Source organism: Schistocerca cancellata, chromosome 4 (assembly GCF_023864275.1).
Source record: "Schistocerca cancellata isolate TAMUIC-IGC-003103 chromosome 4, iqSchCanc2.1, whole genome shotgun sequence".
Lineage (NCBI taxonomy): Eukaryota > Metazoa > Arthropoda > Insecta > Orthoptera > Acrididae > Schistocerca > Schistocerca cancellata.
Genome location: NC_064629.1, coordinates 699,087,387 through 699,103,338, shown reverse-complemented (window position 1 = coordinate 699,103,338; position 15,952 = coordinate 699,087,387). Strand labels below are relative to the sequence as shown.

General features: G+C 46.3%; 1 protein-coding gene across 4 annotated transcripts in view; it reads right to left on the bottom strand.

Moving 5' to 3' along the window:
• LOC126183645 (uncharacterized) overlaps window positions 1-15,952 on the bottom strand; it is a 285,471-nt gene that overhangs the window by 197,138 nt on the left and 72,381 nt on the right. Inside the window, exon 1 of one of the 4 annotated variants that reach the window (XM_049925789.1) lies at window positions 6,095-6,164. The exons of the other annotated variants lie outside the window; for them this stretch is intronic. The gene's annotated coding sequence lies outside the window, so the exon portion shown is untranslated. Of the gene's footprint in view, window positions 1-6,094; window positions 6,165-15,952 lie in introns of those variants that run through there. 4 annotated transcript variants of the gene reach the window in all.

The window sequence follows — 15,952 nt, the reverse complement described above, 5'->3', positions numbered from 1 at the left end:
AACTAAAAGTATGACATTGATGCAAAATCTATTGATCACCAGCTGCACGTCCTTGGTGGTCAACAAATGATTCTTATATTCCTTCTACATCTACATCCATACTCCGCAAGCCACCTGACAGTGTGTGGCGGAGGGTACTTTGAGTACCTCTATCGGTTCTCCCCTCTATTCCAGTCTCGTATTGTTCGTAGAAAGAAAGTTTGTATGCCTCTGTGTGGACTCTAATCTCTCTGATTTTATCCTCATGGTCTCTTCGCGAGATATACGTAGGAGGGAGCAATATAATGCTTGACTCCTTGGTGAAGGTATGTTCTCCAAACTTCAACAAAAGCCCATACCGAGCTACTGAGCGTCTCTCTTGCAGAGTCTTTCACTGGAGTTTATCTATCATCTCCGTAACGCTACGATCAAAATTCGAAACCAGCACCTCTGGTTGAGCGGCTTTAGATTAGCGTGCGCTACCGAGGTTGGCTTCAGAGTCAAGTAGTCTCAAATGTAGTGGAATATCTAAATCGGGATACCAGACCGCTATTTGTCTCGAAGAGCGGAAATTTGGAGTTTTAAGTCCATCGATGCGTGGTCATTGGTCACAAAAAGGTAGCGACATTCCATGCAGCCTTACTGAATGAACAGTCCTCGCGTTAGCCTGATGTGATTATAAGGAGCCATGGGAACTTCAGTCAGGATCACCGAACGGGGAGCGCAATCCCAGCTCCTGGATACAAGGCGGGGTCAGTGTGGCACTGCCCTAAGACATAATGCTAGTGGCTGGTGTGCTCCAGTTGGGTCCTTGATATAAGCTCCCGATTTCCTGAATAACTTTTTTAAAAAATTTATATAGTTTTAATTGTGAACTCAAAGACTGGGATTAGGTAATTTTTGGCTAGCGCTGATAACATAGCCTCTATGTCCCATTACAATGCCGATGAGTGCGAATCACTGTCGTAATCACTGCGCTAACTTGCTCAGCTTATCGCAGAGGAAAAGGAATGAGGAATATTAGTGTTTAACGTCCCGTCGACAACGAAGACATTAGAGACGGAGCGCAAACTCGGATTAAGGAAGGAAATCGGCCAGGCCCTGTGGCAAGAGCCACGCTGCAACGATCTAGGGAAATCACGGGACACCTAAATTAGGATGGGCGGAAGGGGATTTCAACCGGCATCCTCCCGAATGCGAGCCCAGTGTGCTAACCGTGGAGCGAACTGGCTCGATTATCGCAGAGGAAGCGTATAACATGTTACTTTAAGAAGATAACCCAACAACGCATTTCCAGTGAGCCAGTACTAGTGGTTAATACCTTCGATAATTCCCTTGCGTGAAAGGGTTGCCACTGGGTTCCAAACGCCAATGAACACTTCTAGGATGCTCTATCCTGGTGTACATCAACTATTTTGAAGGGTCATGGCTGTTTTAATTACCAGCTTATAAAGGCAAATACACTCTTAAGACAAGAAAAAGCACCACGAAGGAATTATCCGAAGCCGCGCGGAATTAGCCGCGTGGTCTCAGGCGCTGCAGTCATGGACTGTGCGGCTGGTCCCAGCGGAGGTTCGAATCCTCCCTCGGGCATGGGTGTGTGTGTTTGTCCTTAGGATAATTTAGGTTAAATAGTGTGTAAGCTTAGGGAATGATCACCTTAGCAGGTAAGCCCCATAAGATTTCACACACACACAATTTTCCGTATGGGACAGAAAATGGTAAATCTGCTGTACGTGTACAGACAAACAAACGATTACAGTTTAAGAAAAAATGGATGATTTATTCAAGAGGAAGAGCTTCACAAACTGAGCAAGTCAATACAGCGTTGGTCCGCTTCTGGTCCTTATGCAAGCAGTTATTCGGCTTGGCATTGACTACTATAGTTTTTGGATGTCCTCCTGGGGCATATCGTGCCAAATTCTGTCCAATTGGCGCGTTAGATTGTCAAAATCGTGAAATGGTTAGAGAATCCTGTCCTGAATATTCCTAGTTAAGGCAGGATTTGGCCAGCACGAAGACAAGTAGCAGAAACTCTCGTCGCGTGTGGGCGGGTGTTACCTTGCTGAAATGTGAGCCCAGAATGGTTTACCACGAAGGGCAACAAAACGGGGCGTAAAATACTGTCGACGCATCACTGTGCTGTAAGAGTGGCGCTGATGATACCCAAAGAGGTAGTATTATGAAATAAAATAGCACTCCACACCAACACTCCTGGTTACCGAGCCGTATGCCGGGCGACATTCGGCTCGGTATACGACAGATGTCTGGTGCGTCCCCAGACCCGTCTTCGATGGTCATCGAGGCTCATTTCGAAGCGGAACTTATCACTGAAGACAATTCTACTCCAGTCAATGAGATTCCAGGTTGAAAACATGTCTGGAAGCGCCCCGGACACTGGTGGTGTCGCTGACTATTGTCCACCGTACGGCCTGGCAACCAGGAGTGTGGGGGTGTCATTTGTTTTCATAGCAGGACGTCTTTTGTTATCTTCCGCGGCGTCCTTACAGCATAGCGGTATGTCGACCACGTTCTACGCCTTTTTTTGTTGCCCTTCATGGCAAGTCATCCTGGGCTTACAGTTTAGCAAGATAATGCTCGCCCGCACACGGCAAGAGTTTCTACTGCTCATCTTTGTACTTGCCAAGTCCTGCCTTGGCCATCAAGGTCGCCGGATCTCTTCCTAATTGAGAACGTTTGCAGCATTATAGGCAAGGCTCTCTGACCAGGTCGGTATTGTGACGACCTAACGCGCCCATTGGACAGAATTTGGCACGATATCCCCCCCCCCCCCCCCAGGAGGAAGCCGACGGCTTTATCAATCAATGCCAAGCCGAATAACGGCTTGCCTGACGGCCAGAGGAGGGCCACAGCGTTATTGACTTGCTCAATTTGTGAAGATGTTTCTCTTGAATAAATTATCCAACTTTTCTGAAACTGTTATCACTTGCCTGTCTGTACAGGTACATTCATTCCATCGATATCAGTTCCATTCCGGTAATTCTTTTGTGGTTTGCCTTTTCTTGCCTTATGGTGTGTTTTAGATCTTCTAGAACGCTTAATGAGACTTTCTCAAGTCTCTCAATTTTGTGCAACTGAAAAATGCCACGACGCATTGCGCGGTCTCTCTAAAGCACTTGAGGCTAGTGCCGGAACGGTTCCACCAACAACCTACGCAATATTTCCTGTTTCATCCTCGTTTAATTAAGCAACTGCACCGTCTCACACCAAAGTCAACGAAGCTTTATGCTGTAATCTTCTGTTTCTTTCTTTTAGCCGCAATTTGGTTTGGGTTCTACATTAAATTGTAACTAACTGAGTAAGCTGATTTTCATGTAGGTGACCATGACAAGTAAAGCTCTGTAGTGATCTAAATAGCCTCCGAATTTTCGACTATTTTATTTTCGCCAACAGGAATCGATGTCATAGATGTCAATAGGCGATTCCACCGGCTGTTGAAAAGTTCGGAGGGAGTGGCTCTGAGCACTATGGGACTTAACGTCTGAGGTCATCAGTCCCCTAGAACTTAGAACGACTTAAACCTAACTAACCTAAGGACATCACACACATCCATGCGCGAGGCAGGATTCGAACCTGCGACCGTAGCGGCCGCGCGATTCCAAACTGTAGTGCCTAGAACCGATCGGCCACTCTGGCCGGCTCGGAGAGAGTGGGTAGAGACGTTATTAACAGGGCTATTATGATTTGCCTGCAGATTCCTTTATCAACCCTTCTTTGTTAAGATAGTGCAACCGCAAAGAGGTTTTCGATGGCCTGCAAACACTTGACTCAATTTTTTGGCGCAAGGGATAAAGGGAAATACCTTTCGTGCCCTACAGTAAAGTCGCTTCCGAGCGCACGATTACAGAACTTCGAGCAGTCACTGGCCCCACTCCGTATCCATGCATACGTATGAACAGGGTCGTACAGCCGTGCACTTGGCTAGCTTTGTCCCCACACCGGCCCCCTCCTACACAGTGGCTATGACTCAGCTGCTTTTTAGATGGGACTGCAGGTTCACTGTGACCCTTCAGGCTATGAGGGACTCTATGGAGTGGCGGCTGACCACCTGTTTGAAAATCCACCTGGAAACTGGACTGCCTGCAATACGGAGCTGTCAACACTACCAACGGTCCTGCTTTTAAATATGACCGACACCCAGTACAGCTGCACTTACCGCGCTGGTGGCTGTCAAAGGCCAGTGTTTCTGCTGTCAGTTGCCACATTCAACCTGCAAGTTCCCTTACCTCATTGCTAATACGGCCCTGGAGTTAACATTTTACTTCGCAAATAGAATCTGAAACGATAAGTTGGGAGCTAAATTACTGCCATCCACATTTTACTTTCCAAGTCTGGTGATGTAGGATCAAGAAGAGATTGCAGCTTCCCGTACACACCAAGGTCATTTCAGGCGTAGCACTACATCGGATTGGGCAAGGACTGGAGAAGGAATCGGCCGTGACCTTGAAGAAACCATCTCGGCGTTCGCCTGATGGAATCCACAAGAACAAGGAACCCCAATGCAACGTTGTTCGGACGTGAATTTGAACCCCGCTCTTCCCCAAGATGAGTTCACTGTGACAACTAGAGCACTTCATACGATTTTCATTATAAGGATATCACAGTCATGTAATAACCCATGTCAATTACATTTGTGATAAATATTTGTCAGCATACCAAAAATTATGAACTAACACTTTGCCGCAGAAGGACTTTACTAAGAATTATTGCTTAGTTAGAACTTTGTAGTTCGACGGACTCCTCTTGCACACCCGAGCCCCCCCCCCCCCCTCCCCCTCCCTACACACACACACACACACACACACACACACACACACACACACACACGTTAGACGAAATACACTTTTGAAGTGCTCTCACTAAGGCGAGTGGCCTGAATCCTTAATCCACAGGCTTATCAGGTTCGAGTCCCATTGTCATGCGTAGGAGGAACCTTAATCTCTATGTCCCACGGGCACTTGGGTGCTCTATGTTGTCTTATAGCGCCAGCTATGCGTGTCGATGACCACGTGACACTTCCCCCCTCTCGCCGCCAAATCGCCGTCGTCATCCACACCCCCATCCGCTTCCCCCTGCCGAGCCACAGTCTGTTATAGTCTACAAAGTCTGAGGCTGTAGAGTGTTTTATAGACCATCACCATTGTAATTATGAAGTCATTGTAGTCCTGGCCCTGTGTTCAGATACATGGGCGTATTTTCCACCAACTCATGTAAACTTCGTCTGGTTCTGATAAGCAAGATAGAAAATAAACATGCGTGAAACAAAGTTAATGTGGTCAACACCGCGAGCAAAAGAAACTTGGATGCATTCTGTAGTTACGTCTCGTAAGTACGACGCTATGCACACGCAGTCTCAAGAATACTTTTAACAATTCTGGCCGCCTTCACACACACACACACACACACACACACACACACACACAAGCACGTGCGAGCTAAATTCATCGAAGTATTGTTACGATAAAAAAAAATTTTGGAACGAGACTGGAATTGTTGCTATTAATCTAGGCACAAATTTGCTCAATAAAAATTACATGCAAATTACCTAAAACAGTTAGCCACGTTGTAACGGTTCCACTCAACATAAACAGAAATATCTCGCAATAGCGCATTCCAGTCTGAAGACGGAAAGCAAGTGCATCTTACAAACTGAAAACAACACGCTTTGTTTATAAACAAGGCGCTACGACAACCGATTTAACTCGGCTTCGGCACTACTGTTATTCCCCACGGTTCAGTTTTCATTTCGATATATAAGTCAGCGTATTAACAATCGCACGTGAAACGTGCGTCGACGCATGCAAATTATCGGCGAAGAATACACCGAATTACCATGCAGGGTGAAGCAAAACGATGGGTATCGTACAGCACAACAAAAGTGAAACAAAATAAAAATGCGCGAAATCAGTCAGCGTTCCACGATGCTATTGATTATTACGCCCTAGGGAATTCCACTTGACCCTGAAGCCGGGCGCTCAACCTGCTCAGTGTCGGACACAAATACGCGCGCGACCGGCAAAACAAAGCGCGGGAACAACGTGCCACTGCTATAGGCCACTCTACAAAATGGGATCATGCAGTGTAAACGGGTTACCTTGGCACCTGGCACGGTGACGTCAGGCAGCGGCCGACGCCGGCAAAACTCTGCGCGCCCGACGGCTGCCGGCCGCCGCCGATCAATACCGAGCCGTGACGTCACTCGAGCATGCTCGATACCTACACTCAACCCGGGCGCCAACTTCGGTCTTATCCGCGCGGTCGAGGCCACCCTTAAAACTCTCACACCCCAAACCGAGCCATCAAACTCTTCCCGGCTTTTACTAGTTACACAATAGATAAACTTTGCACTAACTGAACATCGGAGGCGAGCGTTTCTACTTCGGCGCAGCAGCGACATTCTCACATCCCGCGTGAAGGGCAAACAACAACAACACGCAGCTCCTCTCTCATAATCAACAACTGTCACCCTGTGTCTTAGATCGAGTAAAAACTAATCTGAATTACTGTCCTAACTAACTAATGCTCGCTAACCGTGAAATCTCTGTACAATACACAAATATCGTAAATGTGAAATAATGGAGACGAAAATTAAGATATGAATATGCTATAGGATAAATATGAGTGCACTATTCAACGTAGCACGCCTCTGAAATACTGGATGTTTCAGCTTAGCAACGAGTCGGCGCGCCGTCGCATACATTAGCCGGAAGACGGTCGATTATGGAAGCTTCACGTAACTCCTTTGCCGCGTAAACTTACGTTAGAATAACTCTGCCACGTGAAATTACGCTAGAATAACTCTTGTAGCTACAACCGCTCGGATGTGTAACAAACGTCTTAACCACCAAATCTTTGCTTCTAAAGTATGCGTTAAACTGCAACCATTTTCTAAAATGTCACGCATAGCTTCGGAAATCTTCCCCCAAAGAATACACCCAGTTTTTAACAACCATTCATGCCAAAGTGTGTAAACAAAACTTATTCTTAAAAAAAGTCTGAAACTAATTCCCTGACACAAATGTTAGTGTTACTACTGCTGTTCTTACCACTCGTGAATAAGATTCTTGGTAATATATTTAATGAAATAAACCGAGTAGTTTTAAGCTGAATTCGACCCGCAGCGAAGCTTGGTATACATAAAGCATTCTCGATTTTCGAATCTATGGAGTGACTGTGAAAAATATTAAGTAACTTTACTGTAAGGGAAATGAGCATACGCTTCCATCTGCTACAATCTTAAGTTCCAACGTATTTTGAAAATAATTAACGTTTTTGAGTGTTACAATATAGTGTCCTTAAGACACTATGCTTATTAAAATGTTTTACTACAGCTAGGAAAGTACCACTGTCACTTCAAACGCATATGTTTCGTCTTATATTACCACTAATGAGACAAAATTGTAGCTGTGAATCGCTATCACTGAGTCATTGCACGGCATTTTAATCTCCCTTTCTATTAAACGTAAATTACTGTATTTCCTCTAATAACACACTTCCATACACAACAGGGAGTCTCCATGATCTAATGCCGTCAAGGAGATATTTACGAGACGAAATGAGATGCAAAACTACGTATATTGGAGGAAGATCCATATTGAAGTGCCAAAGGACACTAATTATATCCGCTATCCGTTCTTACGTGTAAGTTTCCTGCATAACTAAGAACTGATGACACTGCCATGGAAAATTTTTCACCCTTTTCCGAAACAAAATGGGAAAGCCAGAGTTGCATTCAAACTTCTTAACTGAACAGTTACGAAGATTAGCGGCGAAGTATGAATAATTGCTAAATTCCGTAGTGCAGCTTATCAGTGAAGGACAATGCTCCTGCCACCAGCTCAGGATAACTCCTTCCATTGGATTAGCAACACCAAATGAAGAAACGGGAAAACGGCTGCGGCACACGGCATTCCCATACGTAATGACCAATACTATAAGTTTTAACACCACAGCCACGCGGACTGTATTAAAATTTAATTTTGTGTAATGCCTACATGACGTGACCCAGTTCCTGGAACCTGCTTGAAGCGGTTCTTTACAGACGAAGCAAATTACTCTACGTTATAGCCTACGACTGTATATAATGGGAACAGAACTCTTCGCTCATGGTGAACTACTCCCATATTTCGCATTCGGAAATCTATGCGGTTGAAGTGCCAAAGATGAAATGTTAAGTATGTACTGGAAAACCGATACGTATGAATATATGTATAGAAACCTTAATAATAGAGTTCACTTACTGTGTTTTTAATTGTGCGTTTTGTTCGATAACGGAAACTTCGAGGAACAGCCTCACCTACAGGCTTTTAGTGGGATATCAGATAATCTCCATTTTGCTGTCAACGTGTCTGAAACACGTATCTGTGGGAGCTTATGAGCGTTTTTTAAACTGAAATTCGTGAAGTTATGGTAGATCAATTACGGTACAATACATGCAATTTTTGTGTAACACTTCGTATTTGCATATACTTTGCCATTATTTTGTATATGTTTAGCGCAGTTTTGCGGACTTTCAAATTGCAGTATAACCTCCTACAGATACGCGTTTCTGTCGTGATGACGTGACACTGAAGGTCATTCGACGGCCAACTGATGCCGTGAAGATGAAGCTGTACTTCGAAGTGTACAGTGACGAATAAAATGACGCAGTTGTAAAGACAATACACGGACAGTATTTTTAAGTGTTCCAATGATCGGTTTTGCTGAGATCATCCAATACGGCTACCACAAAATTTCATGAAAATACGATGAGTGTATGCAGCAATTTTTTTTTTCTCTGCCTGTTTCGAATGAAAAAAATGCGAAATTTCTTGTGGGACATCATGGAATATTCCCGCTTCAACCCGCGCTATACGCAAGCTTCAAAATGGCTTCTGTAACAAAGGTGCGCTCCAAGCAGACAGCTGTCATTAAATTTCTTTTGGCGAAAAACCTGAGCATCGCAGATATTCATAGGCACTAGCAGAATGTTTACGAAGACCTGGCAGTTAACAAAAGCACGGTGAGTTGTTGGGCGAGGTGTCTGTCATCATTGCAACAAGTTCGTGCAAACCGTTCCCATCTCCAGCGTGCCTGCCGGCAGCACACGGTTGTGACTCCTACAACGTTGGAACGTGCTGACACACTCATTCGAGGTGATCAACGGATCACAATAAAACACATCGCTGTACAACTGGACGTCGCTGTTGGTAGTGCAGACACACTCGTCCACCAGTACTCAGAAGTGTGTGTTTAAAAGCCGGCGTTTGTGACCGAGCGGTTCTAGGCGCTTCAGTCTGGAAACGCGCGACCGCTACGGTCGCAGGTTCGAATCCTGCCTCGAGCATGGATGTGTGTGATGTCCTTAGGTTAGTTAGGTTTAAGTAGTTCTAGGGGACTGATGACCTCAGATGTTAAGTGCCATAGTGCTCAGGGCCATCTGAACCATTTTTGTGTGTTCAAAATGGTTCAAATGGCTCTGAGCACTATGGGACTTATCATCTGAGGTCATCAGTCCCCTAGAACTTAGAACTACTTAAACCTACCTAACCTAAGGACATCACACACATCCATGCCCGAGGCAAGATTCGAACCTGCGACCGTAGCGGTCGCGCAGTTCCAGACTGAAGCGCCTAGAACCGCTCGGTCACATCGGCCGGCCAAAAGTGTGTGTGCCTGTTGGATTTCTCGCCACCTAACACAAGACCACAAATAGCAACGAAGGACCATCTGTGCGGAACAACGCTACTGTGTGACAACGAAAGGCCTCACACAACTCTCCGCACTGGAGAGAAGCTCACAGAACTTCACTGGACTGTACTTCCTCATCCACACTACACCGGGATCTCGCACCTTCCGACTTCTATCTCTTTGGCCCACTGAAGGATGCGTTCTGCGGAAAGCAGAACGTATGTGATGCGTTACTTATTGATGCAGCAAGAAGTTAGCTCTGACGTCTACCAGTAAAATGATACCAAGTGAGTACACAGGCCCTCCCACGTAAGTGGGCGTAAGGTCGTCGCATTGAACTGAGGTTATGTTGAAAAATAGGATTTTGTAGCCAGTAGAGTGGAGAATAACTTGGTGTATTGGAATCCTGAATAAAACTAACCTGCTTTTATAAACAAAATGTATCGAATTACTTACTGAACGCCGATCGTATGTCTGACGATGACTCTCCATCCACTGTAACACTCTGTGTCCTCCCTACCAATAAATCCTCACTCCAGTCCCACATTTCGTTTAATATCCCAAATGATCATACCTTCATTAATAAGCGTTGGTGCAGTACTGATTCAGACACTTTTCGGAAGTCAAGAAATACTACGTCTATCTGATAGCTTTGATCCATAACTTTCAGGACGTCATCTAAGAAACTTGCATGTAGGGTTTCGCATGATGGATGTTTCCGGAATCCTTGCTGACTGGCAAGGGGAAAGTCCTTATGTTCGAGACACCACATTACATCTGACCTGGACATAGATGAATGTCAAAGATACTGGACGGTACGTTTGTCGATCAGTTTTGCTACCCTTCTTGTAGGCAAATGTAACCTGCGCTTTCTTGCAGCTGCTGGCCAGAGTTCTTTGAGGCGATATTGGCTACATGGCGTATCATGTCCTGCGTATTGAATCGAAACTAATCAGCAAGATCATACAGCCTTCAATTATAACACGATGTGATGGTGTGGCAACCATCTTTTATATAGGCGTGCAACAATCAACAACAGATGATACAATAAATGATTGAAGATTCGCCCAGATAAGCTGACAACTACTTCTCCGTCAGTGTCTGTGCAGTATTTATACAGGGTGTAACATATAGGTACACAGGACACATTGCTACGAGCTAGGACTGGAAAATATGTTATATGGGCATGGATCCGGAAACGCTTTGTTAGAATGTCAGAACTTTTTCTCAGTAATTCTTCGAACTGCATTTATCGTTGGAAACTCCAACAAACATACCGGAAGAATCCTGTCGTCCAGTCGTCATAGTACGAATCCTTGCATAAAGCGACACAATCTCATCGGCTATCTTCCACGGCCTACAATACAATGTAGATGAAGCACAAGCACGTTGAACTATTAAATCTCAAAGACAAATGCAAATTTCCAGGTTAAAACAATTGTTTATTCCACACTCCAAAATCAGTCAACAACTATCGGCGGATTGAACGCTGGTCAATGGGCTCAAAATGGTGTAGCAATTGTACAATATATACACTCCTGGAAATGGAAAAAAGAACACATTGACACCGGTGTGTCAGACCTACCATACTTGCTCCGGATACTGCGAGAGGGCTGTACAAGCAATGATCACATGCACGGCACAGCGGACACACCAGGAACCGCGGTGTTGGCCGTCGAATGGCGCTAGCTGCGCAGCATTTGTGCACCGCCGCCGTCAGTGTCAGCCAGTTTGCCGTGGCATACGGAGCTCCATCGCAGTCTTTAACACTGGTAGCATGCCGCGACAGCGTGGACGTGAACCGTATGTGCAGTTGACGGACTTTGAGCGAGGGCGTATAGTGGGCATGCGGGAGGCCGGGTGGACGTACCGCCGAATTGCTCAACACGTGGGGCGTGAGGTCTCCACAGTACATCGATGTTGTCGCCAGTGGTCCGCGGAAGGTGCACGTGCCCGTCGACCTGGGACCGGACCGCAGCGACGCACGGATGCACGCCAAGACCGTAGGATCCTACGCAGTGCCGTAGGGGACCGCACTGCCACTTCCCAGCAAATTAGGGACACTGTTGCTCCTGGGGTATCGGCGAGGACCATTCGCAACCGTCTCCATGAAGCTGGGCTACGGTCCCGCACACCGTTAGGCCGTCTTCCGCTCACGCCCCAACATCGTGCAGCCCGCCTCCAGTGGTGTCGCGACAGGCGTGAATGGAGGGACGAATGGAGACGTGTCGTCTTCAGCGATGAGAGTCGCTTCTGCCTTGGTGCCAATGATGGTCGTATGCGTGTTTGGCGCCATGCAGGTGAGCGCCACAATCAGGACTGCATACGACCGAGGCACACAGGGCCAACACCCGGCATCATGGTGTGGGGAGCGATCTCCTACACTGGCCGTACACCACTGGTGATCGTCGAGGGGCCACTGAATAGTGCACGGTACATCCAAACCGTCATCGAACCCATCGTTCTACCATTCCTAGACCGGCAAGGGAACTTGCTGTTCCAACAGGACAATGCACGTCCGCATGTATCCCGTGCCACCCAACGTGCTCTAGAAGGTGTAAGTCAACTACCCTGGCCAGCAAGATCTCCGGATCTGTCCCCCATTGAGCATGTTTGGGACTGGATGAAGCGTCGTCTCACGCGGTCTGCACGTCCAGCACGAACGCTGGTCCAACTGAGGCGCCAGGTGGAAATGGCATGGCAAGCCGTTCCACAGGACTACATCCAGCATCTCTACGATCGTCTCCATGGGAGAATAGCAGCCTGCATTGCTGCGAAAGGTGGATATACACTGTACTAGTGCCGACATTGTGCATGCTGTGTTGCCCGTGTCTATGTGCCTGTGGTTCTGTCAGTGTGATCATGTGATGTATCTGACCCCAGGAATGTGTCAATAAAGTTTCCCCTTCCTGGGACAATGAATTCACGGTGTTCTTATTTCGATTTCCAGGAGTGTAGTACGTCTGCAAACTGCGCGTCCCCGTCGTGGCGACCACGTCACAGCTCTGTTTCACAAGGTTGAGCTGACATTTCCGCTGCGCGCCTTTTAAAACCAGAAGCGACGCAGCGCTCACACGCGCCAGGTGAGTGTTTATTTCCTCCTAACTGCATTTCTTGACGGGGAATTGATTCTCAGACGTCCTGTGCGGGAGTTGCGTTCTGCCGGAAGAGATCACTTTCCTAAACACAAACGCTGTCCGCTCTTGCGTTTACAGACACTATAACAATGCTGAAGTCCGCGCGTAGCAGTTCAAGCAAAGTTGCGCTACCACATTAACAGTTCCTGGAATTCGTGCACCAACTCGCCATACCCACCCCGGCCAGTTCCTGCCGGCCATGCAATTCCCTGAATGACCTCTCTTTCGCGCAAGGGCACAAAGTTCTAATGGCCAACTGCATTCCAAGCATTCGCGTAAGGCAAGGCTTAGAGCCTCTAATGTCACAATACCAGAAGCAACTCCTAATTACACGAAATGTTCAAAATGCGCTCTTGGTTACGTGTGGCTAACTTGTGATTCTTAAATTCACCGTTGGCTATAAATAAAAGATTCCGTGGCAGACTGATAGGAAGAGGTGAAACAGCTCCCTGGCTTTCACGTACTCAGAACTTCAATTCAATCAATATTTGTATTTATCATGCAGATAAGAAAAATTCCGTCTTCTCAATTTGAATGTTTATTTTGTTTCCAACTAAATATGTTCCGCCTAATCATCAGTGGACCACAACATAAACAAAATTATTGAATTATACACATTTTGTTACGAGTGCATTTAAATTATCTATTTGCAAATATCAGACTGTGACTTATCATTTACACTACTGGCCATTAAAATTGCTACACCAAGAAGAAATGCAGATGATAAACGGGTATTCATTGGACAAATATGTTATACTAGAACTGACATGTGATTACATTTTCACACAATTTGGGTGCATAGATCCTGAGAAATCAGTACCCAGAACAACCACCTCTGGCCGTAATAACGGCCTTGATACGCCTGGGCATTGAGTCAAACAGAGCTTGGATGGCATGTACAGGTACAGCTGCCCATGCAGCTTCAACACGATACCACAGTTCATCAAGAGTAGCGACTGGCGTATTGTGACGAGTCAGTTGCTCGCCCACCATTGACCAGACGTTTTCAATTGGTGAGAGATCTGGAGAATGTGCTGGCCAGGACAGCAGTCGAACATTTTCTACATCCAGAAAGGCCCGTACAGGACCTGCAACATGCGGTCGTGCATTATCCTGCTGAAATGTAGGGTTTCGCAGGGATCGAATGAAGGGTAGAGCCACGGGTCGTAACACATCTGAAATGTAGCTTCCACTGTTCAAAGTGCCGTCAATGCGAACAAGAGGTGTCCGAGACGTGCAACCAATGGCACCCCATACCATCACGGCGGGTGATACGCCAGTATGGCGATGACGAATGCACGCTTCCAATGTGCGTTCACCGCGATGTCGCAAAACACGGATGCGACCATCATGATGCTGTAAACAGAACCTGGATTCATCCGAAAAAATGACGTTTTGCCATTTGTGCACCCAGGTTCGTCGTTGAGTACACCATCGCTGGCGCTCCTGTCTGTGATACAGCGTCAAGGGAACCGCAGCCATGGTCTCCGAGCTGATAGTCCATGCTGCTGCAAACGTCGTCGAACTGTTCGTGCAGATGGTGGTTGTCTTGCAAACGTCCCCATCTGTTGATACAGGGATCGAGACGTGGCTGCACGATCCTTTACAGCCATGCGGATAAGATGCCTGTCATCTCGACTGCTAGTCATACGAGGCCGTTGGGATCCAGCACGGCGTTCCATATTACCCTCCTGAACCCACCGATTCCATATTCTGCTAACAGTCATTGGATCTCGACCAACGCGAGCAGCAATGTCGCGATACGATAAACCGCAATCGCGATAGGCTACAATCCGACGTTTATCAAAGTCGGAAACGTGATGGTACGCATTTCTCCTCCTTACACGAGGCATCACAACGACATTTCACCAGGCAACGCCGGTCAACTGCTGTTCGTGTATGAGAAATCGGTTGGAAACTTTCCTCGTGTCAACACGTTGCAGGTGTCGCCACCGGCGCCAACCATGGGTGAATGCTCTGAAAAGCTAATCATTTGCATATCACAGCATCTTCTTCCTATTGGTTAAATTTCGCGTCTGTAGCACGTCATCTTCGTAGTGTAGCAATTTTAATGGCCAGTAGTGTACTTTCATTTTTCCATTCCTTCCGTGTACAAAAAAGTAACAAATAAGTCACAACCACATACTTGTGAACATAAAAAAAGAAAAAAAGACGCACTACGAAGAAATCGGTAGGTGTGATGTACGGCTTGGTATTGATCGATAGAATTACTGGATGTCGTTCTCAGGGATATCCTGCCAAATTCTGTCCAACAGGCGCGTTAGATCGCCAAAAGACTGCTTGCAGCGCCCTGTCCATAATGCTCCGAACAATGTCAACCTGGGAGAGATCGGCGACTTTGCTGGTCAAGGTAGGGTTTGACAAGCACTAGTCAATAACTCTTGTCGTGTGCGGGAGGATATTATCTTGCTGACATATAAGTCCAGTATGGCTTGCCACGAAGGGCAGCAAAACGGGGCGTACAATATCGTCAACGTTTTGTTGTGCTGTAAGGATGCCGCGGATAAAGAGGTCCTGCTATGATTAGAAATAGCACCCATATCATCACTCCTGGTTGTTGGGCCTAGGGCGGCTGACAGTCGTGTTGGTGTCCTACCTCTCTCCGGGGCGTCTCTAGACACCTACTCGCTGGTTATAGGGGCTCAATTAGAAGCGGTACTTATCACTGAAGACAATTCTACTCCAGCCAGTGAGATTACAGGCCGAAGACGGCTAGCTCAAACAGCCCATAGCTGCCCTCAATCACAAAATTTCTTGTAATATCCTCACATATAAAACATTTAATGCGACAAGTTTTAGTTGACATATTAAACCATTATAACGTATCAGCCTATCAGTTTCTTGGAGCTGGGACACGTTACATTGGCCAGGACGCTGGTTTGTCACAAAGTATGTTTTTCATGTTATTTTCGAATGTCACACAAGTAACAGCTGTCTTTAATTTCGCCTTATATTAACTCACAGAAGAAAAGTAGTTGAGGATGCAATGCGTTCTCATACTGAGTATCAATCGCACTAGTAAATCAACTGACTCCATAAAAAATGAAAAAGTTACGGAGTCATTTGTTGTCTGAAACTGCTCAAATGCAAGGAGATACTGCGTAGACAATTCAGTTTTAGTAAAA